Source organism: Lathamus discolor, chromosome 3 (genome assembly GCF_037157495.1).
Source record: "Lathamus discolor isolate bLatDis1 chromosome 3, bLatDis1.hap1, whole genome shotgun sequence".
In the NCBI taxonomy this organism is placed as follows: domain Eukaryota; kingdom Metazoa; phylum Chordata; class Aves; order Psittaciformes; family Psittacidae; genus Lathamus; species Lathamus discolor.
In genome coordinates, this window is record NC_088886.1 from 78,092,834 (window position 1) to 78,114,399 (window position 21,566).

At 37.7% G+C, this 21,566-nt stretch overlaps 1 long non-coding RNA gene across 1 annotated transcript in view; it reads right to left on the bottom strand.

Moving 5' to 3' along the window:
• LOC136011067 (uncharacterized) overlaps positions 1-21,566 on the bottom strand; it is an 88,114-nt gene that overhangs the window by 16,396 nt on the left and 50,152 nt on the right. The window contains exon 2 of the long non-coding RNA XR_010611178.1: positions 8,840-8,896. This is a non-coding gene — a long non-coding RNA (uncharacterized LOC136011067). The remainder of the gene's footprint in view (positions 1-8,839; positions 8,897-21,566) is intronic.

Here is a 21,566-nt window from a genome sequence, read left to right on the forward strand (position 1 = left end):
GCAGGGGGGTTGGAACTAGATGATCTTGAGGTCCTTTCCAACCCTAACTATTCTATGATTCTGCTAGAAGGATTGAGGTTCTTACATGAGAGCGATGAACACCCACAAAATGCAACAAATCAGAACTATCTAATTAGTTACTGTAAATCTTTTAAAAGGAATCCTGGAACAGATATTTCTCTATTGGGTGAGAACTTTCTCTAAGAATAACTTCTGGACTTCAACAGAAAAATGTATTTCATTTTCTCAGCACTGTAAGAGAGTTACACTTTTCATATTTTATCAGCTTTACGTTTCTTCCTTTTTTTCAAGTAAAAGTCCTTGGGTTTTTATATAACCACAAATGCTTAGCTGAAAATTGAATGCTATATAAATTACATATAAATCTATGAATACATGGAAATACAAGCACGTATTTTCCACGTATGTGTGTATTTTTCCTTTTAGCACTCTACAGAACTCTTAAGACTAAATAATGCCTAATCTGTGAATAAAACTTGTTGGCAACTGGAATAGGAAGTATAAGCATCATGTCATTGACCTTTTAATTTCATTTTCCTACTGCTAATGTGGAGGGAATGAAAGAGAGAAGAGAAACAAGGAACAGACCAAAAGAGAAAAAGGGAGGAAATTATGAAATCTCTGTGATTTACCCTAGGATACTATGCAATCATTTATGGCAGTAAAATCACAGAGGAAGTCTAAGCCAGAGCTATGTAATATATCCTATTTATCCAACACATCCATTGTTTTATCCATAGCAATATCATTTAATAACATAAAATATGGGGTTTCTGAATATAAATATTTCATTCTCTCTTTCACTTTGTTAGTAAAATCATCAGTATTACCAATCAAAAGAGCTAACTCACTGGTAGATCTTGGTGGATATTTTATGACAATCTGAATAAAGGATCAATCACCAAATCCAGTAGGAAAGAAATGTTTTAACTACTCTTTACTGAATAGTTAGACAGAAGTAGGCCTAATATTTAAACGCGACTAGGATAGAATGATAGCAGTCTTCACATGAACCTGTGAACAGTTTTCTCACACTTGAGAACTGACAGCAGCTCTTCCTTTGGAGATGACAGTTGGATTGAGTTTTCCTCCTTTCTTCATTCTTTCCTTCACATACCATTTTTCATTTCCCTTTTGCTTACTTTTCAGATAGCTGTGTATTGATACAATCGCTACATCATATATTAGTTTTTGAATTGTGGAAAAAGTGTTGTACATTACTGTTTATTTTGCTTGAATAGTCTCTGTCTAGATTTCTCATAGTCAACAAAATTGTATGAAGATATACCTATTTCCTTCTTAATTCCATGGAGATTTAAGGAAATTCCATTGGGAGCCATACTATATTTAGGAGCCAACAGAAGTTTGAAAGGCTTTTTATTAGCCTAGCTCCATTCACCTCAGTAGAGTCATTCCTGACTCCCAAATGCAAGAAGAAAATGATGCCACTTTATCTAAAATTTCAGTTCCTAAAAATTAGCATTCAGGTTATATATATAAGCTGCTGAACGTACTGCAACACAACCCCTTTATTTCATGGACTATAAAGCTTGAGAAATACAGACATCCACAAGCTATGAAGCAAAGGCTCATAAAAATGCCATGGAAAGTGTAATTATCCACTAGGATGAGTCTTCAGACTATGCCTGGAATGAACTGAACTGGGGGATTTAGTTGAAAAGTTAAAGCCTTCGCAGATCGCACTGACAGTAGACAAAAATAAAAAGATACATGAAATAACAGAATCAGCAGGGCTTTCTGAATTTAATAAAGTAACTAAACACACTCAAATAATTCCATGCAACTGCCTATGAGAAAAGTAGTTATCTTGAAACTTTCCACTAGCTGAGTGCCAATGACTCCATAAACAATGTATTTAATTAAGGAAAATTACCCCTACCAAACATCTGATAATGGATACTTGTCACTTCTAGCACTCTTCCCTAAAGCTAACCAGAAATATTGCTTGGAGGATGTGAATGTATTATACAATGAACTGTAAGATGATTTTCTTTTGTGTCAGAAAGTAAATTTATTATCATAGTGTTTTCAAAGAGTAGAAGTTACTCACTAAACTTTAATATTTTCATACCACTAAGGCATCTATTTTTAGTATTTTTTTATTACTATTCAATTATACATTTGACAAAACTAGTGAAATGTTCTTTTAATGATTTCAACCCCCTAAAACAGTTTCTGTCTCTCACATCTCCGTAACTTAAATGTTCTCCCTCTGTCCCGTTAACTGAATAGATCTCAAAGACATGATTGTCTATAAATTCATCTTTCTTTATCTATTCTTTATAGACTTGCTTTCCAGAATCTGTCTTCACACTATTACCCATTTCTAAATTTCTCTTGAAAATAAGGACTAGACAAACTTCTCTGACATTGCATTATTCTGCTGACATTTCCTTTTACATCTCACACCTAGAAAGACTTTGGTTCAACTAGAAGAAGAGTATTAATGCCTCATAGAATTTTTTACATAAACTTTTCATGTCCTCTTCATAGTTTCAAAGCTGTTCCTGAAGGTTCATCTAATTAGAGGCATATAAAGTACAATTGATAAAAGATCTATAATACAATTCTGATTGCATCCAGCTGATAAAAATGAACAGACTTTTCAGCCTTTAACAAATGATGAGATTTCTACAGCTGAGTAGCAGGTATCAGGTTTCTTTTATTATATCTGAGTAACTCAGGACACCTGTATAAAGCATGTAGTTCAGAGTTACTTTTGAGTGTAACATAATGAAATATACTCTAGGAAACACTAGTTGGCTAGATGTGGTAAACTTTACTCCTTCACTAAGGACTTACATGAGTTGTCACATCAAAAAATTTAATTCTACTAAAAGCAATGGTCCAAAGAGTGTACAGTCCAGTGTAAAATGACAGTTTTTCTATGCACATCTATATTTGAGCAATATAAGATGCCTTATAAATAGGCACAGAATTCTGTACCCTTCTAAGTCCTTGTACAGCTTGATCTCTAATTCATAAGATTCTCTATGTGCATAAATTAATTTTAATTGGACTATTCTTCTTATAAATATTCCTACCTGAATATTGTACTAGAGAGCCTCACAACTACAGAAATTATGTACCAATGTAACTGTTTAATGCAGCCAAGTGCCACACTTGTTGCCTTGCCTCCATATTTTTACCTTATTACCAGCAAGCAGTGCCAGCTGTTGAAGAAACACGATTTTGATAGTACAGAAGATAATAGGGAGAAAGGGACTGATCTAAAATCCACTCAAATCAGAAAACAAAAATTTACAGTTGTAATTGGTCTAAACCAGGTAAAACAGGAACTCCAAAGCAGAGCCAACAGTGCATTTAACTCACGCTACCAATGCCTGACATTGAATTTGATTCAATGAGACAGATAAAATTTGAACAGTACTGCTCTGGGGGGAGCACACACACATTGACCACATACATGCAGTCTCAGTTCAAGTACCTTCCTTCAAAAGAAAGTGCATGAACCTCCCAGATTAAAGGCAATCACAGATGCAAAATAAAATAACCCAGCACATCATGTCACTCCAATTCCTCTCCAATGGAGCATAATCTAATTTGCAGTATTTTAAACTACATCCTGATTGGATTACTAATGAAGGCTGGCAATTCTGAGGAGTTTACCAACTGCTGACAGTTTCTGCAAAGCAGCTGGGCAACTACTTTTAAATTGAGAAAGACTGTAAGATATATTTACAGCTTTCTACAAAGATGGGCCAGATGGACCCATAGAAATCAGAAAATTAAGGAAGTATTAATGAATCACCCAAGAAACCAGAAGTCTTTTAGTGGGTGGTTCAGTCCATTAAAAAGAAAAATCACTCCAAACCCAACACTACCCAACTCTTCATAAAGTGTTGTTTTGCTTACTGTAAGTGCACTTGTACGCATATTGTATTTCTAAATAATCTCAGTGAAGCATAATTGTGCAATACATGAAGTTTGCTTTTGTCATGTTAATAGCATATTCCATTACCGGATGAGATTTAAACTTGATTTTTTTTAAAGTATATTACAGAAAGTCTGAAGTAGAACCTCTTTAGGTTTAGTGCATGCATAGGAATCCTTAGTGACAACAGGGGAGTCTGAAAGGGACAGACATTCTCCAGGAGAGAAACATTTCTACAAAGAATTCTGGACTTCATGCAAAAAAGCACTTTCTGATGATAACACTTCTGAGTTGCCACTGGAATAAAAGCAAAAAAAAGACTCAAAAGTTCTTATAAGTTGAATCTCAGAGGGCGAAGACTCTCCCAGTTTCCTAGCCCATACAGCTCAATAACACATGCTTGCTTTCTCAAAGGGTCTTATTCTCCAGGACAGTTTTCAGGCACTAATCCTTCCAGTGGCAAAGTGAAATCCTTGTAACACTTCATTATTGCACAACTAATTGCAGCTTGTTATTAATTTCACCATTCCTAAATATTTTCCAACTTTTTGTTTTTTCTTTCTCTTGTGGGAAAAATGTATTTCTTCTGTCAATCTATTAAACTATTAATAAATTAGATTGAAAAAAGCAGTATCACTATTCTATTGAATAAGAATTGCACAAATTTGAGAAGAAGCTAAAGAAATGAGCAGTTAGCCTTGATAACACACTTACTATTACTGAAGCTCTTGATGTCTTCTGAGTTACGTGCTAATAATCAAGCTCTATGCTGTTATTTTATTTGGTAAAAATTAAACACAAACAATTTCTATACTTGCAGGCTACCGTACTAAATATTATCAGTTACAGAGGCATAATTGGAGCTTCTGTGTTATTTAAATGCTATCGTTTTTCATGCCTGTTTGAGACAGACTTGAACTTAAGCTATTTAAGGCACATTGATCTATTGCTCCATATGTAACGGAAAAGACGTTGGAGGGTTTTTATTTGTTTATTTTTTTCATTTCTGGGTTTTGATTATATGTCAAATGAGCTTTTGGGCTGAATTTAACGTTCAGGTAGCTGACTCTTTCCTGACGTACTGGTATGGCATCTTCTGGTGAAAATTGCTGCAACTGAGACAAGGATTACTTATCCCTGTTTAGCTCTGGTTATAGGACTTGTACCATTTTGAGCTGCAACTGCCATCTCCAGCAGTCTGGAAAACGCGTACTTTTTTCTAACTCTTATGACCCATCTAAAACCAAAAGAATTCAATTTTCATTTTATATAACCACGAACTCACTGTTTGGCAATGTTCCTTCCACCAGCAGCTGCGTGCTGCCAAATGGAAATACTCTTTTTTAAATGTGTGTTACATCAACCAGTTAATTGTAAGAACAAGTAAGATCTGAATACCACATTATCTTCATTATTTTTATTCTGATTATAGATATACATTTTGGAATGTGTACTGCATATTCTTAATAGAAGATACTTGTTTCACTCTTTAGGGTATTTATGTTTTGATATATAATTTTATATTTTCTTGCAGAGTCCACTATGGCCTTTTAATTTTATTCTCAATATAATGCTATTATTTATTTAATGATTTTTTTTCTTCAATAGTGTATACGAAACTGATATTAATCTCTCAAAAAAAAACTTATATAAATGAAGAAATGGAAAAAACACAGTAACTAAGATTCTTTAGGAACTGAGCTTATGAGAAACAGTTTTCAGACTCCGTTAGAGTGCAAAATGGAACCTTGTTAATGATGGAAATATTTTTTTCAGAATAAGCAGGAACCATATGATGGATCCCTCAGAAGGTGATTGCAAAAGTTTGGCTTCGTCGATAAGGTGAGCTTAATCTGTAGTCAATATTCTGCTTGCATTAATTCCATCTCTATTACGGAAAACCAACATTCACACTCCATATTTTGAACTAATTTCTGAATTGGTCTTGGAATATTTTCAAGATTATTTTTGTTATATTCTTTTTTTTTCCCTCCAAGTTGTTTGTGTTTTTCTTTCTTTTGAGTTGCCAGCCATCATCTCAAGAGTCTAGATTTGCTACTTGAAATATGCAGCATATGAAATGTGAAAACAGTATATGTCATACTGCATCCTAATTAGAACTGGTGACTACTGGAGAAAAACAACATGAGGCCTGATTTTGAAATTTGAATTTTTAAATTAACTTAGACTAGTTGTACCCTTTGTGCTCCTTTTCTATTAATATTCCAGAAAATAAATTTACAAGCAGGTATAAGTGCTTAAACAGCTAAGTTTAAGAGAACATTGCTGAGGCTTATGTAAGCAAAATTGAAACTTAAGATGACTGCCTCTGAATTCTTTTCCCTGTCATAGGTCTGGAGCATCATGGCACAGCCTTTCCGTCTGCAGGTGACATCTGAATTGCCAGTAAGTGAGATCTCACCCAAAGATCAGTCTAAGCATCTGCTAGGGCTGGGGCGGCAAAATTCATTTTGGTGTCTTTTGGGCTGTAATTCCTGTTGCCTCAAGGAACATTAGAAGGTACAAAACAGCTTTGCCTCAGTGTTCTAACTCAGGAAGCAAACTTTATCAGACTATAAATGGTGTCCTTGAAGCCGAACTAGGGACTCCCTCCTGTAGCCATTAAATGAGCTTATGTTTGTGCCAGGCAGGCAAAGGCAGCTTCCATCATACCAGGTTATCTGGGAGAAAGCCTGAAACCCAGCCCGCCACAGAGGCCAAACTTTTTCTGAGTTAGTGCTGCCCTGGGTTAGCATTTGTTTTTTATTTCCCTGCTTTCTCCCTGCCTTTTTAACTAGTACTTAATTTCTAGTGCTGTATATTCTGTTTTGCAAAAGCCTTAAGGAAGACAGACTATTTCTGCATTAAAATGTAGAATGAACATAGTTTCCATTTAGGTCTGGAGGAGCTTTACCTCCGTGACTTCAGGAAAATTGGGTTTGAATAAATTCTTACTTGGGTTCGGTTGGGATTTTTAGTTAATTAGGAATGGAACAAATATATAATTATTTTATACATATCAAGGTATATAATTCAAATAAGCATACCACACTTCTGAGAACTAATGACAACTGTAGTCATTCAGACTTCAATAAAAATATATTACCTGTAATTAGTCTATTTCATCATTGTTGGATGCTTTAAAAATGTCCTTTATTTTAAAGCAAGTTATTATTCATTAAAATTCAAAGGGAAGTGAGCAGCAAGCAGTATATAGTGTGATTTGTCTCATAATTAATACACTTACTCATTGTGAAATAAAGCTATATTACCCATTATTTTTAACTAAAGCATAATACACTGAATTTTAAAGGCATTGGGCTATAACACAGAACAAAGTATTTCTAGCAGATAGGAGCGACATTCAGCTTTGGCAGTATAAGCACATGCCCTGGGTAAAAAAAAAAAAAACAATTTTTGAACAAAATTGAACATTTATTTGAGAGCAGAAAATCATAAATACACTTCATACCCGACAAGCCCCAAAGTATTCTTACTGCACTTAGATAGAGCATATGGATGCATAAAGAAAATTTATCTCCACAAGATGCTTTCAGGCACAGTGAAATCTTGCCTCTTGCCCTCCTTCCCTGGTGGAAATTTTGTTTTGTACTACCAGTGCAAAACACTTCTGAGCTTATGCTTTATGTTGTTATTGCTTTGCTTCTAGTTTGCTTGCCCTCCTTTTCTTTTTCTCCCACCCCCCCTTTTTATTTTGTCTTTGCTTTTCTTTCCTGTTTCTGCTCCATATGTTTTTTTAGATCACATTCCCCTTTCTCTTTCCCTTCCAGTCAACTCTTCCTTAATTTTCAATTTACTTCCTATGCAGGACTTACTATCAGCTCTGCTTTCTACTCACAGTCTCTGTGCCAACACCTCATTTAGCACAGTGGCATGGGGATAGGGTCTGAGCAGCCAGGCAGTGACCGGCTCACAGGCACTGCCGGTGCCACCAGCATCACTGGTACTACTGCAAGCCCCTTTGCTCTTCTACCATTGCCTTTTCCTACCTGCAATTTCTTTGCCATTAATACCTTTGCTTCTCCCCAGTTGCTGTGCACCTCAGAACATTAGAGAAGGCTGAAATCCTGCAGGCAGGTACAGCCTGGCAGTGCTGGAGCTGGAGCTGTTACTGCCATGGGCTTGACTTTAGGAGACTACAGGCTCTCCAGGTTGGGAACTGGCCCCTGCAGATCCTTCTGTCTAGCACAATTATACCTGTGAGAAACAATTTGCCTGGGGAATATTCTGCAAGGAATCGGCTGTACAGAGAAGTACCTTTTCTTTCTTTTTTCTTCTTCTTCTTTTTTTTTTTTTTAACTGTAGTATCTTTCCCAGGGTTTTACATATCTAAAAAGTCTAGCAGCTTACACTCTCTGGCACAACAAATTCCTGTTACCCTTTTGCTTTTGTCTATGCACACAGGGTAATGTCATTTCAAGAACAGAACTCATCAGTAACTTTAGCTTGAAAACATGCATTTCAAAAGCATTTAGAATAAAGTAGGATACCATTCCCTATCACATTTTAAAGGTTGAGGAAGTGAAAATGTTGGACTAGGATTAAATTCTGCTGAATGCTGCGAGCTGCATTTAGCAGTGTTTCACAGAGACATTTGTGCTTTCCTTTACTCTGAATCACAGAGCAACCATGTCTTCTCTCTCTCACACACACTTGATCCTAAAGTTTTTTAAAAAATGACTAAAAAAAAAATAAATCAGGCTACAAAACTTGCACATAGCCTAAGCAGCAGTATATATATTGGTATTGCCAGTTACAACATCTACAAAAACAATAGTCTTGCATCCAGCACTGTAATGAGGTTTTCGAACTGGTTAAAAATGAATGTGTTTCTCATGTATTCTCTGGTCACTACAACTTTGTTCAAATAATTGACCTTACCTGACTTTGAGCTCAGATATAAGATGTAGGTCTCCAAGCAACTGAGTTTCTCAGCATCTATAAATGAAAAAAAAAAATAAAAATAATATTAAAATCATCAGGGCCAGGCAGTTTCCTGAATAAACAATGTTACATTAGGGCATTTGCGTTTACATAAGGCTGTAATTCCTATTTATGTAATTCACATTTATCCCAGGTCCATGGGACTGGAGCTTCTTGCAATTTGTTGGTGACTTATCAACCAAGGTGATGTCAGGGCAGTTCTCAACAGAGAGGTGACCCTAAAAATGACCTCTGACAGCACAACTCATCCCAGCATAAGAAGGTGAGGCTCTGTTGCACTGCCTTGTCACCTACGGATACAGATGAACTACAGAGGAAAGTTACTGCTGCCGACTGTACTGCAGCAGTGCTAAAAAGAGAGGACTGGAGATGTCAAAGTATTGATTCAGCTCTGTCAAGGAGGAAAATCTGCAAAATACATCTATAGGTCTGGGTGATTTTTTTGCTAAAATGAATAATAGAGTGCCAGCCACCTTCACCTGCGCATTACTACCTTGGCAAAGTAGCTCAGCCTGGCAAAACACTTCACCCCTCCAGACTGGCAGCAAACAACCATACTACTTTGCTCTACCCCCTGCCAACACAGGTGTTTTTAATCTGCATTTTATTTCTGTCTGTCAAAGGTGAAAAGCATTAAGCAATTAATTATTTGAAGTGATTTAAGAGACAGACGGAAGCCAGGGAGACTTCAAAAAGTAGCCGATTATTATTAATTCATGTGGTATTCGTTAGTGTGTCACTAATGATGCTGCTTTCATTTGATATTTGATGCAGAATGCAGTACTATTGGAATTTCTCTGTAGTTTAACAACTGCTTAAGAATATTGACTGAAGTCTGAGACTAGTACAGATGATTTTAAGCTAACATTTAACACTTTATGTGATACCAGGCATATTCTGAAAGAGAGTACTCTTCCTCAGTACACATAGACAAATCCCATCTGCCTCCATGACCTGATAAATTGTCTCCCTCTCCAGTCCAACAGGCCTATCAAATGCTACATCACTAAGCAAAGACTTAGCCTATACTTAGATCAGGAAACACCATTCTGTTACAGTCCATAAAACTTGCGGATGCTGACATCTAGCATGTCAACAAATCCCCTGCACCAAATTCCTTGGTGATCCCAAGAGCGTTCTTCAGCTCCAGATGTCTACAGTAAAGGTACTATTAGCTTACTGCAATATACACTGTCAGCATTAACTTTGCTTTTGTGAGATTTTTATGCATCCTTAACATGTTGGAGCTATTTTCACAATTTACTTCTTCACAGTCCCACAGGCATATGCTTATTGTATAAACTACATTCCCCTTCCCACCAATATATTCTGTTTAATAAAGTTAAAGTTCATATACTCACTAATGGAAACCAGATTTTTGAATCTAGAGAGAATATACAGTACGGTTCCTGGTAGAGTCTTAAAGATTAAAAGAAATACCTCTCTATTATAAAATTAAAGAGCTCCTGCTGTCAGGTCTGATGCTGTAAAATGCACCATACCCAAACACAAGTACCAACTCAGCTGCTCTCAGCACCCCTGGTATCAGGTTTTTATTAATTTGTCTAAACAAATAACTCTGCAAGTAACACCCAAGTGATGTGCATGGAGAGTAGCTGCTGTCCATAAAGCTTGCCTGCCCACCGGGCTTCTCAGACCACTGGACTCTCCAGCTGACCTTTTAGACATTTCTGTCTTTACACAAAAGCTCTGCGGCTGGGCTACACCAGGCATGCCTTTTTAAATGCTCGGTTGCTCAGCTTAGCTACATAGGAGAGTATTAGTCACTGATAAACATGCTGTTGTGGTTCCCCTGTCATTTACTAGGCTCAGCAGTACCCCTAAAGATAGGGTATAAGGCCAAAAGACGGATAAAGATCTCCTAGGTGACGAAAGGACACATTGTTACACATCACATGTGTAGTTCACAAACTGAAATACACACGTACTTTATTTTCCCTGGGAAGGTGATAAAAATTGAGTAAACCCTACCATTCAAGAGGCAAATGTTGCATTATGGCAGAGGAAGAACACTGGAAAATAATGAGATTTTAATTTTCCAGGACTCCAAATAAGCTCCCAAATGCTCCCGTAATGTAACTTGAACCTATCCTTGCCAAAGAAATCTCAAAGATACCTGCATATGTGTCATGGTTTAAGTCCAGTCAGTAATTCAGAACCACGTAGCCACTCTCTCACTCTCCCCACCTTCCTCCCTCCCACTCCCGGAGGGGTAGGGAGGAGAACTGAAAGAACATAACTCCCATGGGTTGAGATAAGAACAGTCCAGTAAATAAGGTATAGCACAAATCACTACTGCTACCACCAACGATAATAATGATAAAGGAAATAACAAGGGAAGAGAATACAACCGCTCACCACCCACTGATCGATACCCAGCCCAACTGAGCAGTGATCTGGCCCTTCTGGTGACTGCCCCCAGTTCTACATCCTGGGCATGACGTGCTGTGGTATGGAATACCTCTTTGATTAGTTTGGGTCAGGTGTCCTGTCCCTGCTTCCTCCCAGCTTCCCCTCCTCTCTGGCAGAGCATGAGACTCAGAAAGTCCTTGGCCAGACTAGACATTACCGAGCAGCAACTAAAAACATCGGTGTTATCAGCGCTGTTCCCAGGCTGAAAGTCAAAACCACAGCACTGCACCAGCTACTAAGAAGGAGAAAAATGACTGCTACTGCTGAACCCAGGGCAATATGTCTCCCAGATGTCCATGCTGAAGTGGAAAAGAATCTTTCCACATTTTCCAATAAATCATGGAGAATTATCCAAGTTCAGAGAGAGAACCCATTCCTTGTTGTATTTCTAGCTTATAAAATACTGAATTTCCTGGTAATTGCACAAGTCCATTACCTGCCAATTTAAAATATTTAGGCAAACCTAAAAGCTTCCATTAAATATCTGCCTTTAACTCATCCTCATACTGAAGATGAGCTGGGTTACTACTAAGACACACCATTCTGAAGAGCACCATATTTTTTCTGGAATACAGTAATACTGTCAGCAGTTGATCTGTGTGAATAGTTTCAGATATCTTTGTGGGTTTTGCTGATTAGTGAAATGACAAGATCAACAAAAGCTTTGACAAAAAACACTTCAGGTCTGAAGCAGAGTTATTAGAAGGAGACTTACCAAGCAGACACGTAAGTCTGTGCACTTGGGTAAAGCTCATATTCAGATCAGGATGAGCAAAAATGATTTATGGAACTAAAATAAGCCATCTCTTTTTTAAATCTGTTGTATCTTTCAGGAACAACTGTCTCCCAGATGAAAACCTGCTGGATGAACTTGAAAATCTGAAGATCAAACATTTTACTTCTACATGTTCCAAGCAGATTTAGAAAGAAAATATTTTTTCCAATCGTTAAGTGAAATATTTAACAGGAATATGCTATATGTACAAAATCATCAGTACTTTTCTTATTCAAACTTATTTCGACTGCCTTTCTCACAGATCACAGAATTGTATCAATGGAGGACCTGATACTTCCCCCACAGGTCTTGCTATTGAATTTTAATAAGGACACAACTAAGCAGTGGGGAAAAAAAAGAAGTGAAATGGGAGCAGAAATAGAAGATAGGCAGCAGCTGTAATAGAGATAAGAATAGATGGTCATAGGCTAACATTGTGCATAATTTAATGGCTTTCTTGAAATGCTGAATTCCTTTCGGGGTAGATCAAGTATCTGCATAATAACTTTCTGTGATGTTGGAAGCGACAAGCACCTTAAAATATGTGTGGAATATTAGAAAAATGAAGAAAAACTGCAAAAAATTCAAGCCTGCTTACTATGCCCCAGTAGTCTTTTCTTTTATTTCAAGCAGACTGTATCTGACTGAATTCTTACTGTCTGAAGGCAAAAGGAATGGTCCCACCTTGACCACATTTCACTTTTAGTATCACTAGATCTAGGTATCTTAAATCTTAAGGCTTCACAAACATTTCAGATTGCACATAGTACCTGTGGTACAGTTCATAAAGCACAGAAATCACTGGCAGTGTAATAAAGTATTTCAAATTTTTGCCATGACACAAGTATGTTGCACTACTTAATCAAGATTAAGGAGCATGTAGTTGAGTATTCACTCATCAGGCTTGCTTTTCCAAATGTTTGCCCTACTTACATAGCTTTTTTTTCCTTGAAATGGTGAACATTTGATAGCTTCCTCCTATGAATAAATCACTAGACTGTAGATATAAAGCAACACAATACAAAATGTAATGCTCAAAGCAGATGAGCACCTACAATATTCTGCCCAGCAGATTATAAGGCTTTGCAAGATAAGGCATCAGTCAAATCTGGATCAGCCTTTCAAACATAGTTCAAGTCATGTCTGTTCCCCTTATACTCCCTCTTAAATTGCACCGCATGGACTGCACAACACAAGGGCAAGTGTTTAAAAAAATGGCATGGTGCGTGCTCTGGGAACAGGCAAAGGAAATATTTTAGTGTTTAGCCAAAATTGTAAAGTGAGACTTCAGTCTAATGAAAAACCCAAGAGCATGTCTAGATGAAGTTTTATATTTGTTTTTTTGGATAAGAGGGAGTCACATGCTTCAAAATAGGCACATGCTTCATCACTGCAGAATATAGGCCTCCAATAGTTTCCTTTTTGTTCTCTTTCCATACAAATGGGCACCGCTTTTGAATTTACCTCTTACTCCTCTGTATTGCACACTACCATGCAGGGTCATGGTTTGGTCTTTCATCCTCATTACTATTCTTATTTTCTCTGAGATACCTTTTTGAGATCCTTATATAGCCCCAAAGTATATTAATGTGGCATAAAGCTGCCTGTAATATCTACAGACCACCTAGCCACTCTTTTCATTTCCAGCATGGTAAAACGGAAAGAAACCCAACTTGTACCACAGGTTAACAGATTGGAAATTAAGAGAAAATAAAATGCTTGTATAGTTTTATCCGCTAGAAGTATCTTTACAGCAGTACTTTTTTCACTTTAAGTACTCTAATCTCATTATTAGCTAGTGTTTTATCACAAATTAGCATAGGGAAGGGGGTGCTGAACAGGTACCTGCACAGAGAGATGCTTAGGATTTCCTATCATTAAATGAAGTCTACTTAACAGGAATTAAAATATGACCTCATGTACCATACTGAGTACTAAAATAGTCTTTACTGCTATTGTATCTGTGGTGAGCTGACCCTGGCTGGATGCTTGATGGCCACCAAAGCTCCTTTATCTCTCCCTCTCCTCAACTGGTTGTGGGAGAGAAAACAGAATGAAGGGGTCATGGGCTGGGATAAGGACAAGGAGAGATCACTCACCAGTTACCATCATGGACAAGACAGACCTGACCTTGGGAAATGAGTGTATTTTATCACCAATCAAATCAGAGCTGGATAATGAGAAATAAAACCGAATCTTAAAAACACCTTCCCTCCACCCCTTCCTTCTTCCTGGCATCAGCTCCACTCCCTAACTGCCTGCCTTCTCCCCCCAGATAGCACAGCTGGACAGGAAATGGGGGTTGTGGTCAGTTCATAACGTTGTCTCTGCTGCTCCTTCCTCCTCAGGGAAGGACTTCTCTCACTCTTTTCCTGCCCCAGTATGAGGTCCCTCCTACAGGAAACAGTCCTCCATGAACTTCTCCAACATGTGTCCCTCCCATGGGCTGAAGTTCATCAGGAACTGCTGCACTATGTGTGCCTTCCACGGGTCCTGCAACAAACCTATTCCATGGGGGCTCTTCTCTCCATGGGGTCACAGGTCCTGCCAGAAGCCTGCTCCAGTGTGGGCTTCCCACGAGGTCACAGCCTCCTTCAGGCATTGCCTTGCTCCAGCATGGGGTCCTCCATGGGCTACAGGTGGAGATCGCTGCTCCACATGGACCTCCATGGGCTGCAGGGTACAGCTTGCCTAACCATGGTCTGCTTAACAGACTATAAGAAAATCTCTGCTCCAGCACCCTGAGCACCTTCTCCCACCTTCACTGATTTTGCTGTCTGCAGGGCTGTTTCTTTCAAATATTCTTCCTTCTCTTTTCTGCTGCAGTTGAGCAGGTTTCCCACTCTCCCTTGCCTCTTCTTTAACACACTCAGCCAGCAGTGGGTCCATCTTGGCACTGGTTGGCACTGGCTCTATCAGATACAGGGGCAGCTTCTACCAGGTTCCTAAAGAAGTCACCCCTGTAGCCCCACTTCTACAAAAACCTTGTCAAGCAAACACGATACAACATCTGGCTACCTTCAGTTTTAACACTGCATTAACAAGACATGCTGTGATCTAAAGTCCAATTAGATACCAAGTTATTCAACTCATTAAGTCTAAATGAAGTAGCACACAGTTCTCCTACAAAGCGACTGCAGCAGAGTTCTTATAAAGTTGGTGAATAGCTCTTCAGTGTTGGCAGAAATGCCTAAAAATTCAAAATCATAACTTAAAGCTTTTGAAAACATCTGAAGGATCAAAATAAGCAGAAGTGTGCTGCGCAAGTAAGTAAGCAAATTCCACCTAAAGCTTTTCTGCTTTCCAAGTATGTGAAATGCCTAACAGGAGAAACAATTAAGAGACAAATCTTTCCCTTACCCTCAGAAGTGGATTCTCTCTTCTGCAACCTGGTAAGTAATACTTTAATATGAAAACACATTGGGGATTATTTTGTGAACTGCATGCACTAAGTGTTCTTTCTCTTTAACCCCCACAGTGCCCCTGCTTTCCCCTTATGGTGAAATATATTTGTTTGTTCAAATTCAGGATTAAGAATGTGATTTCACACCAGTAAAATAACAAATAAGTCCATAGGATCAGTGGACTTACACTGGAGTGTAGAGGTAGTACCAAAATCCGTGCTCTTTTTTGAGCTCATATAATATTAGCCTTTATCCTGTCTTTGCATAGAGCAATCAGGTTGTCAACGGGTACATTACTGTAGAGCAGATGGGTAATAAAATCGCTCACAATATCTCTCTGACAACTTCATATTTGCTTTTGGGAAAGGAAATTCTTTTAACGTGCCACTTCAAGCCTGGAAAGAAAGCTCTTTCTCAGTTTCAAGTTTACAGGATCATATTTACCACCTGGTTTTTTTTCAGTTCCCAGTGTTCCCAGAGAATTATGGGTAAGGTGAATGCTAGCAGTGGAGTTTCATCTAGAAAAAAATGGACCTTACTGTGTTGATGGATGAAATTTAAACTTTCCACTTTCAGTTCTGGTTTTATATTGCTTAAGAGGGAACACTGTTCTGGACATAATACAAATCTTCCTGCCCTTAGTCTTTTAGGATCACATCATTCATGCAGACAGTCCTCCTGCATGCTGTAGCATTTCAGCTGTATGGAAGAAAACTAAAGGAAAATGCTCTCCCCTCTTTTTTCATTATTTTAACAAAGATCTTAATATGTTAAAAAAAAACCAAACCATCATGTACCAAGAGATAGGTAAAGAGGAAATGGCTTCAAGTTGCATCAAGAGAGGTTTAGACCGGGTATTATGAAAAACTTTTACACCAAAAGGATTGTCAAGGATTAGAACAGGCTGCCCAGGGCAGTGGTTGAGTTGTTACTCCTGGAGGTATTTAAAAGATGTGGAGTAGATGTGGTGGCGTTTAGGGACAGGGCTTAGAGGTGGCATCAAAATTTACCAAGACCTGCCTTTTTTTTCTCTGATATCACACCCCTCTCCATCCCAGCCCCTCCCAGCACCTCCCCCCCCCCCCCCCCCCCGCACATTATTGAGACTCTGTTCTGTTTTGCAAAGCAGGCTTCAAACTTCTTGCCTCAGCTTGTGGGCAACAGTGAGGCCAGGAGCTGAGTAAGTAAGTGCTAAGGAGAGGGTGGCGTTAGCCTTCAGGTATAGGAAAGGGAACAACTCTCTGGACCTAGCAAACCAAACACCCACAGTTAGAAAGGGCTCTTGACAAAATCATCTACGCTCTTAAGGAGAGAAATATCTGTTCACTTTTGAGCTTGGGAGAGAAAAAAGGAAACACATCTAGAGAGACACTAAAGAGCAAATGGCCCTGGGGAGCTGCTCAGCCCATAAGGAAGATGATAATAGCATCAAAATGACTGTTTGCTGTTGCATTTATAAAGTCTCATGAAAAATGTCACTGGACTGCTGACTTTGCTCTAATGCCCTTGGCTGCCTGGTCTCACAGTCTGAATGTTTTGAGGTTTATTACAAGACACATATTTATTAAGCAAGCAGGAAAACTGATGTGTGTTTTCCATCATTAAAATTTCTAGGAATTTCATGAAAATATTTCTGCTTTAGTGTATGCCTAATGTTTAACAGTTTGTACAACACTAAAAATATATACTCAAAATAGGCCTGCAGAGCATAGGAGAAATTTCACAAGTTCTGGAACATCCTTTCAGCACTTTCTGAAATTGTGTATTTTCAGTATATTTTCTATATGTTCTAAAAAAAAAAAAATAAATATCCACTGCTTATCTGAATAGTATCCAGTGTTTAATATATTCTGTTCAAATCTTTAGCTGTTACAACTGACACATTCTCATCCACAAAAATGGACTAATGATCATTTAGAACCGCTTCAGATGTGACAATGAATTTTAGGTCTGTGCCTAAATTTTAGGTGTAGATAGTATTAGTAGTTTTACGCTAGATTTTGAATACCTTCTCTATCTAGGACTCTCAAAAATATAGGAAGCTTTCAAATGGGAGGGACAATTAAAGAACAGTTTTCTTTGAGACTGACTGATTGAGAAACTGGTAGTTATTTGCCTGGCTATTTATATAGAACTTGAAGGAGAAGTGAGTTTGCTTTTGTAGAGCTGAAATATCTCTGGAAATACTTCCCCTTAAAAGGACTGGTTTAATTCTGAAACAAAAGTAATTTCACCTTTTTCATTACCCACACCTCTATACATGGGTTAGGGGTCCTCATTCAGTAATAAGTCACCATTCTGACCTTCCCTAGACAAGGAATATTAGAAAAGATTGGTGTCACCCACTTGAACAGATGTTTGCAGTAACTCGCTGTCATGTGAGCCTTGAGATGAAGACAGACCTGATCTACTTGGAGATTTTGTAAGGAAGTCAGTCACTGCTGTTACTTTGAGATCTCTGCAGTTCTTCCATAATCTAAGCTGCTTCAGCAATCATTCTTCATAAAATCAAGTAATTCCTTGTTTTCAAAGCCCTCCTTGCTAACTTGGAGTAAACTTTTCCAATTTTAACCCTGTTCTTTGCTATCAGATGCAGCTTATTTGCTGAAAGCATGCTTCAGACAGCTGGCAGGCCTGCTGGCTAGGATTCTTGGGAATATGATAATTTTCATTGACTTGTACCAAGAATTCACAAGTTCAAAAAGGCAATATAATTTCCTCTGCTAACACTGTATCTGCATATACTAATGGGATATTTTATAGGACACAAACAGATGAACAGGTCAGGCAGGTTTAGGCTGATAAAAAACAAATTGTTCTTGTAAGTGACCTATCTTTGCCTGAAGGGCTTATTTCTCTGATAATCAATTCATATTTTCAATGTTTCTCATAATTTTGTGCAAGAGATTTTTTTGTCTTTTATAATAAATTTGTCTCTTTTTTTTTTTTAAGTTTGATTACTTTGCTCAAAAGTTAATCCTTTACTAACTACTGTCTGGAAAAATTGAATATTTCTTAAATGCATCTCTGCTTATCTCAAGTCTGTCAGTATGAAAACTATTTCGTTTCCCTTTAACACTTTTAAAGGCAGAAAACCTCATAAGCCCAGACAATCCGTCATTGACAAACAGCAAATGTTAAATAAATACTTACATGGTTGCCTTATCACAGTAATTCTTTAATAGTGATGATATGTCATTTTGCTTTAGTGGATCATCTAATTGTTTAATTACATGTGATTTATCCCTAATTCATTATCCGTTATTTATGTATTAAAAACTTTGTAGTACTCTAGAAAATGCTTTCACTGAAAACTGATGGGACTGTCTGGGACAGAAACGACCTAAAGATATAATTTCCTGATTTCCAGGACAGTTAAATACAGCTGATGAAGTGGCTGGGGGATAAAGCTAAGAGAAAGCAGCAATACCCTTTGCAACAGGAAAACCTGGAGAAGGCTAAAGGTGAAGAACTAGATGAAGCAAATGAAGATGAGCTCAAAAGCACAAAACTAAGGTGTTTGAATGGCAGAAATATCGCTTGAAGAGGGGTCGGTAGTGGGGGTAGATGGCTTATGGTAATGAGAGAAAGGCCTGAGGCACAAATTAGAGGGGATAAGAGGTTTTACACCCATAAGGGTGGGAGATGGGAAAGATAGACCTGCCTGTGGGACTGATAACAGAGCAAAGCCATCAGTGGGCAAACAATCTAAAGAAAGTATTCTGTGGTAAAAGAGAGCGTGACCCTTGGGACAAATGATTAGACCAAATATAGCTATGAAAACTTAGCATTACCCTTCTGTTCTCCTGTCTGTTCCTTTCTCTCTAATTTAAAAAAAGGCCAAGAAGCACTGGAGTTGCCAAGAATTGGATGAAAATAAAAATTACTTTTTTTCCAACTAATTAGTTGTTTGGTTTGTGTGGATTTCTTTATATATTATTAATAATTAACTTCTTTGAGATAAAGCTATTTAAAACATAAGAAGTCAAGCAACCTCCAAGGGTTCAGAATTACACAAGAAAGGGAATACTTTTTTTTTTTTTTTTTTTTCAGATTGTGGAAAAGCCTGAAAAAGGTATTTCATATAGCTTGAAAGACGATGCGAAACAGATACATGGATACAGAAGTCACACAATTCAGGGGAATTTTGCTTCTTTCTGTCAACAGTGGTAAAAGGAGGGTTTCCAGTCCTGACAGGTGTGTTTTAAAATGGATTTCCATGAGGGGGGAGAGAGGAAGAGTTCCCTGGAGCTTATTGAGCAGACAAACTTCAAATGATGTGCGTATGTCTGAGCCTTAGAGTCACTGTAAACAGTTCGCATCCTTTGACTTTTCACAGCCTTAAATCCTTACTTTTAGCCTGCTGCCTGAGGGCTCTCCAGGTACACAGGTACACAGCTCCCAGACCTGGAAATCTGCGAGGGAACTGTAATCTGGTTGCACTATCCCTTTATGTCTTTTGTGGTCAGATATGACTATAAATTCAGAACACAAGGATCATGTGTGTCGTGAGGATTTCTCTATATTCAAACACAGTAAATCCTATTCCTGGTACCAGGCAAAGTATGTATAACAATAGAACAGAAACATCCAATATGGTTTCAACTTCCTGACTTCAAGTAGAAAAAAAACCCCATTTTTTCCCAAGTCTTTTTTATTCTCAGTTTATAGTAATTTGAAGCTTAGTTATTCATTATTTACATTTTCCCAAGAGTTTCTATTTCATTTTTCTAATATCTCATCTGAAATAATTAGAAAATAGGGAGGAAAACTGTAAAAACAGTATTTAAAATTAAATGTATTGAATTTATGCCTTGTTCTGTAATAGCATGTATTACTGTAATGTTCAATTATACTGGGGGAAAAAAAATCTAAACTCCCCCCAGGTTACAGAATGATTCCATAGTTGTTTTGTAAGCTATTGCTCTGCTTCCTGGGGTATCTCTCAGGCTCCATTCAGCACGGAGTCCATTATATACTACACACTCGGATAGATGACAGGTATTATAGCAAGCTTTATAATGATTTATAATTATTCCTTTTATGATGTTGAAGTTAGCTGGGCATATGCCTACCAACTCATTTCCTTTTGTTACTGAAGGTGTTGCTTTTTAACAGCAGTTGTTCTAGACATATCTCAAATGGAGGATTTAAATGAGAGCTGTGAACACACTGTTGCCAGTTACAGCTCTCATCTAGAGCTTTTCTTATGTGATTTATAGTCTGTAGTATCCTATTTATTGCCTGAGTTAGAGCAAAATCATCAACACAAAGAGTTGGTCACGAGTCGCTTTTGCTTACAGCATGTGATCTCTGTTCTTTACTGGGGAAGTCAAATTGGAACACAGCACAAAATAAAGGAAAGAAATGTAGAAGTGAGGGACGTTTAGAAGGAAACTACAAAGATGTAGCCATAAAAATTACACACTATCTGCATTTATTTTTAACACTCCTGAATCTCTTCACTGCTTCAGAGACAGATCCTCAGCAGAGGGAAGCAGCATAGCTTTTTATTATCCAAACATCACCTGGTTGATAGAAATAAAAGGTAAATGAGCACAAACAGATAAACAGATACAGGCAGAACTTTTCTGAGCATTATCAAAGACAAAGACTCTAGGCAAAGAATCCTCCCTGATCTTCGTTTCTCCTTATTTCACTTCTTCCCCACCTTCTGTGAACTACAGTCAGATACTCTAAATACTCTAAAGTATTTTAATCTCTCTATTGTCAGCAGAAACTTCTGCAATTGTCAAGAGCCTAGTTACTCCTCTCTCCCTTCTGTTCTTGTTGGTGTTCTTCAAAGTGTATATACATGTGTCTGATTTTTGCTGGATGTAAGCACTTTTTGGTCCCTGCAGCAGAAATATTTTGCCACACTACATATGACTTGGCTTTATTAAGAAATAAACTTTTCTCTCACTTTTCTCTCTTTCACTAACAAAACTGAGTAAAGAAAAATCAACAGAACAGTTATAGATGGGCAAGATTATATTTCCAGAAAAATGCTGATATGATTACATTGATATGTGTCACATATGAACAACTATTG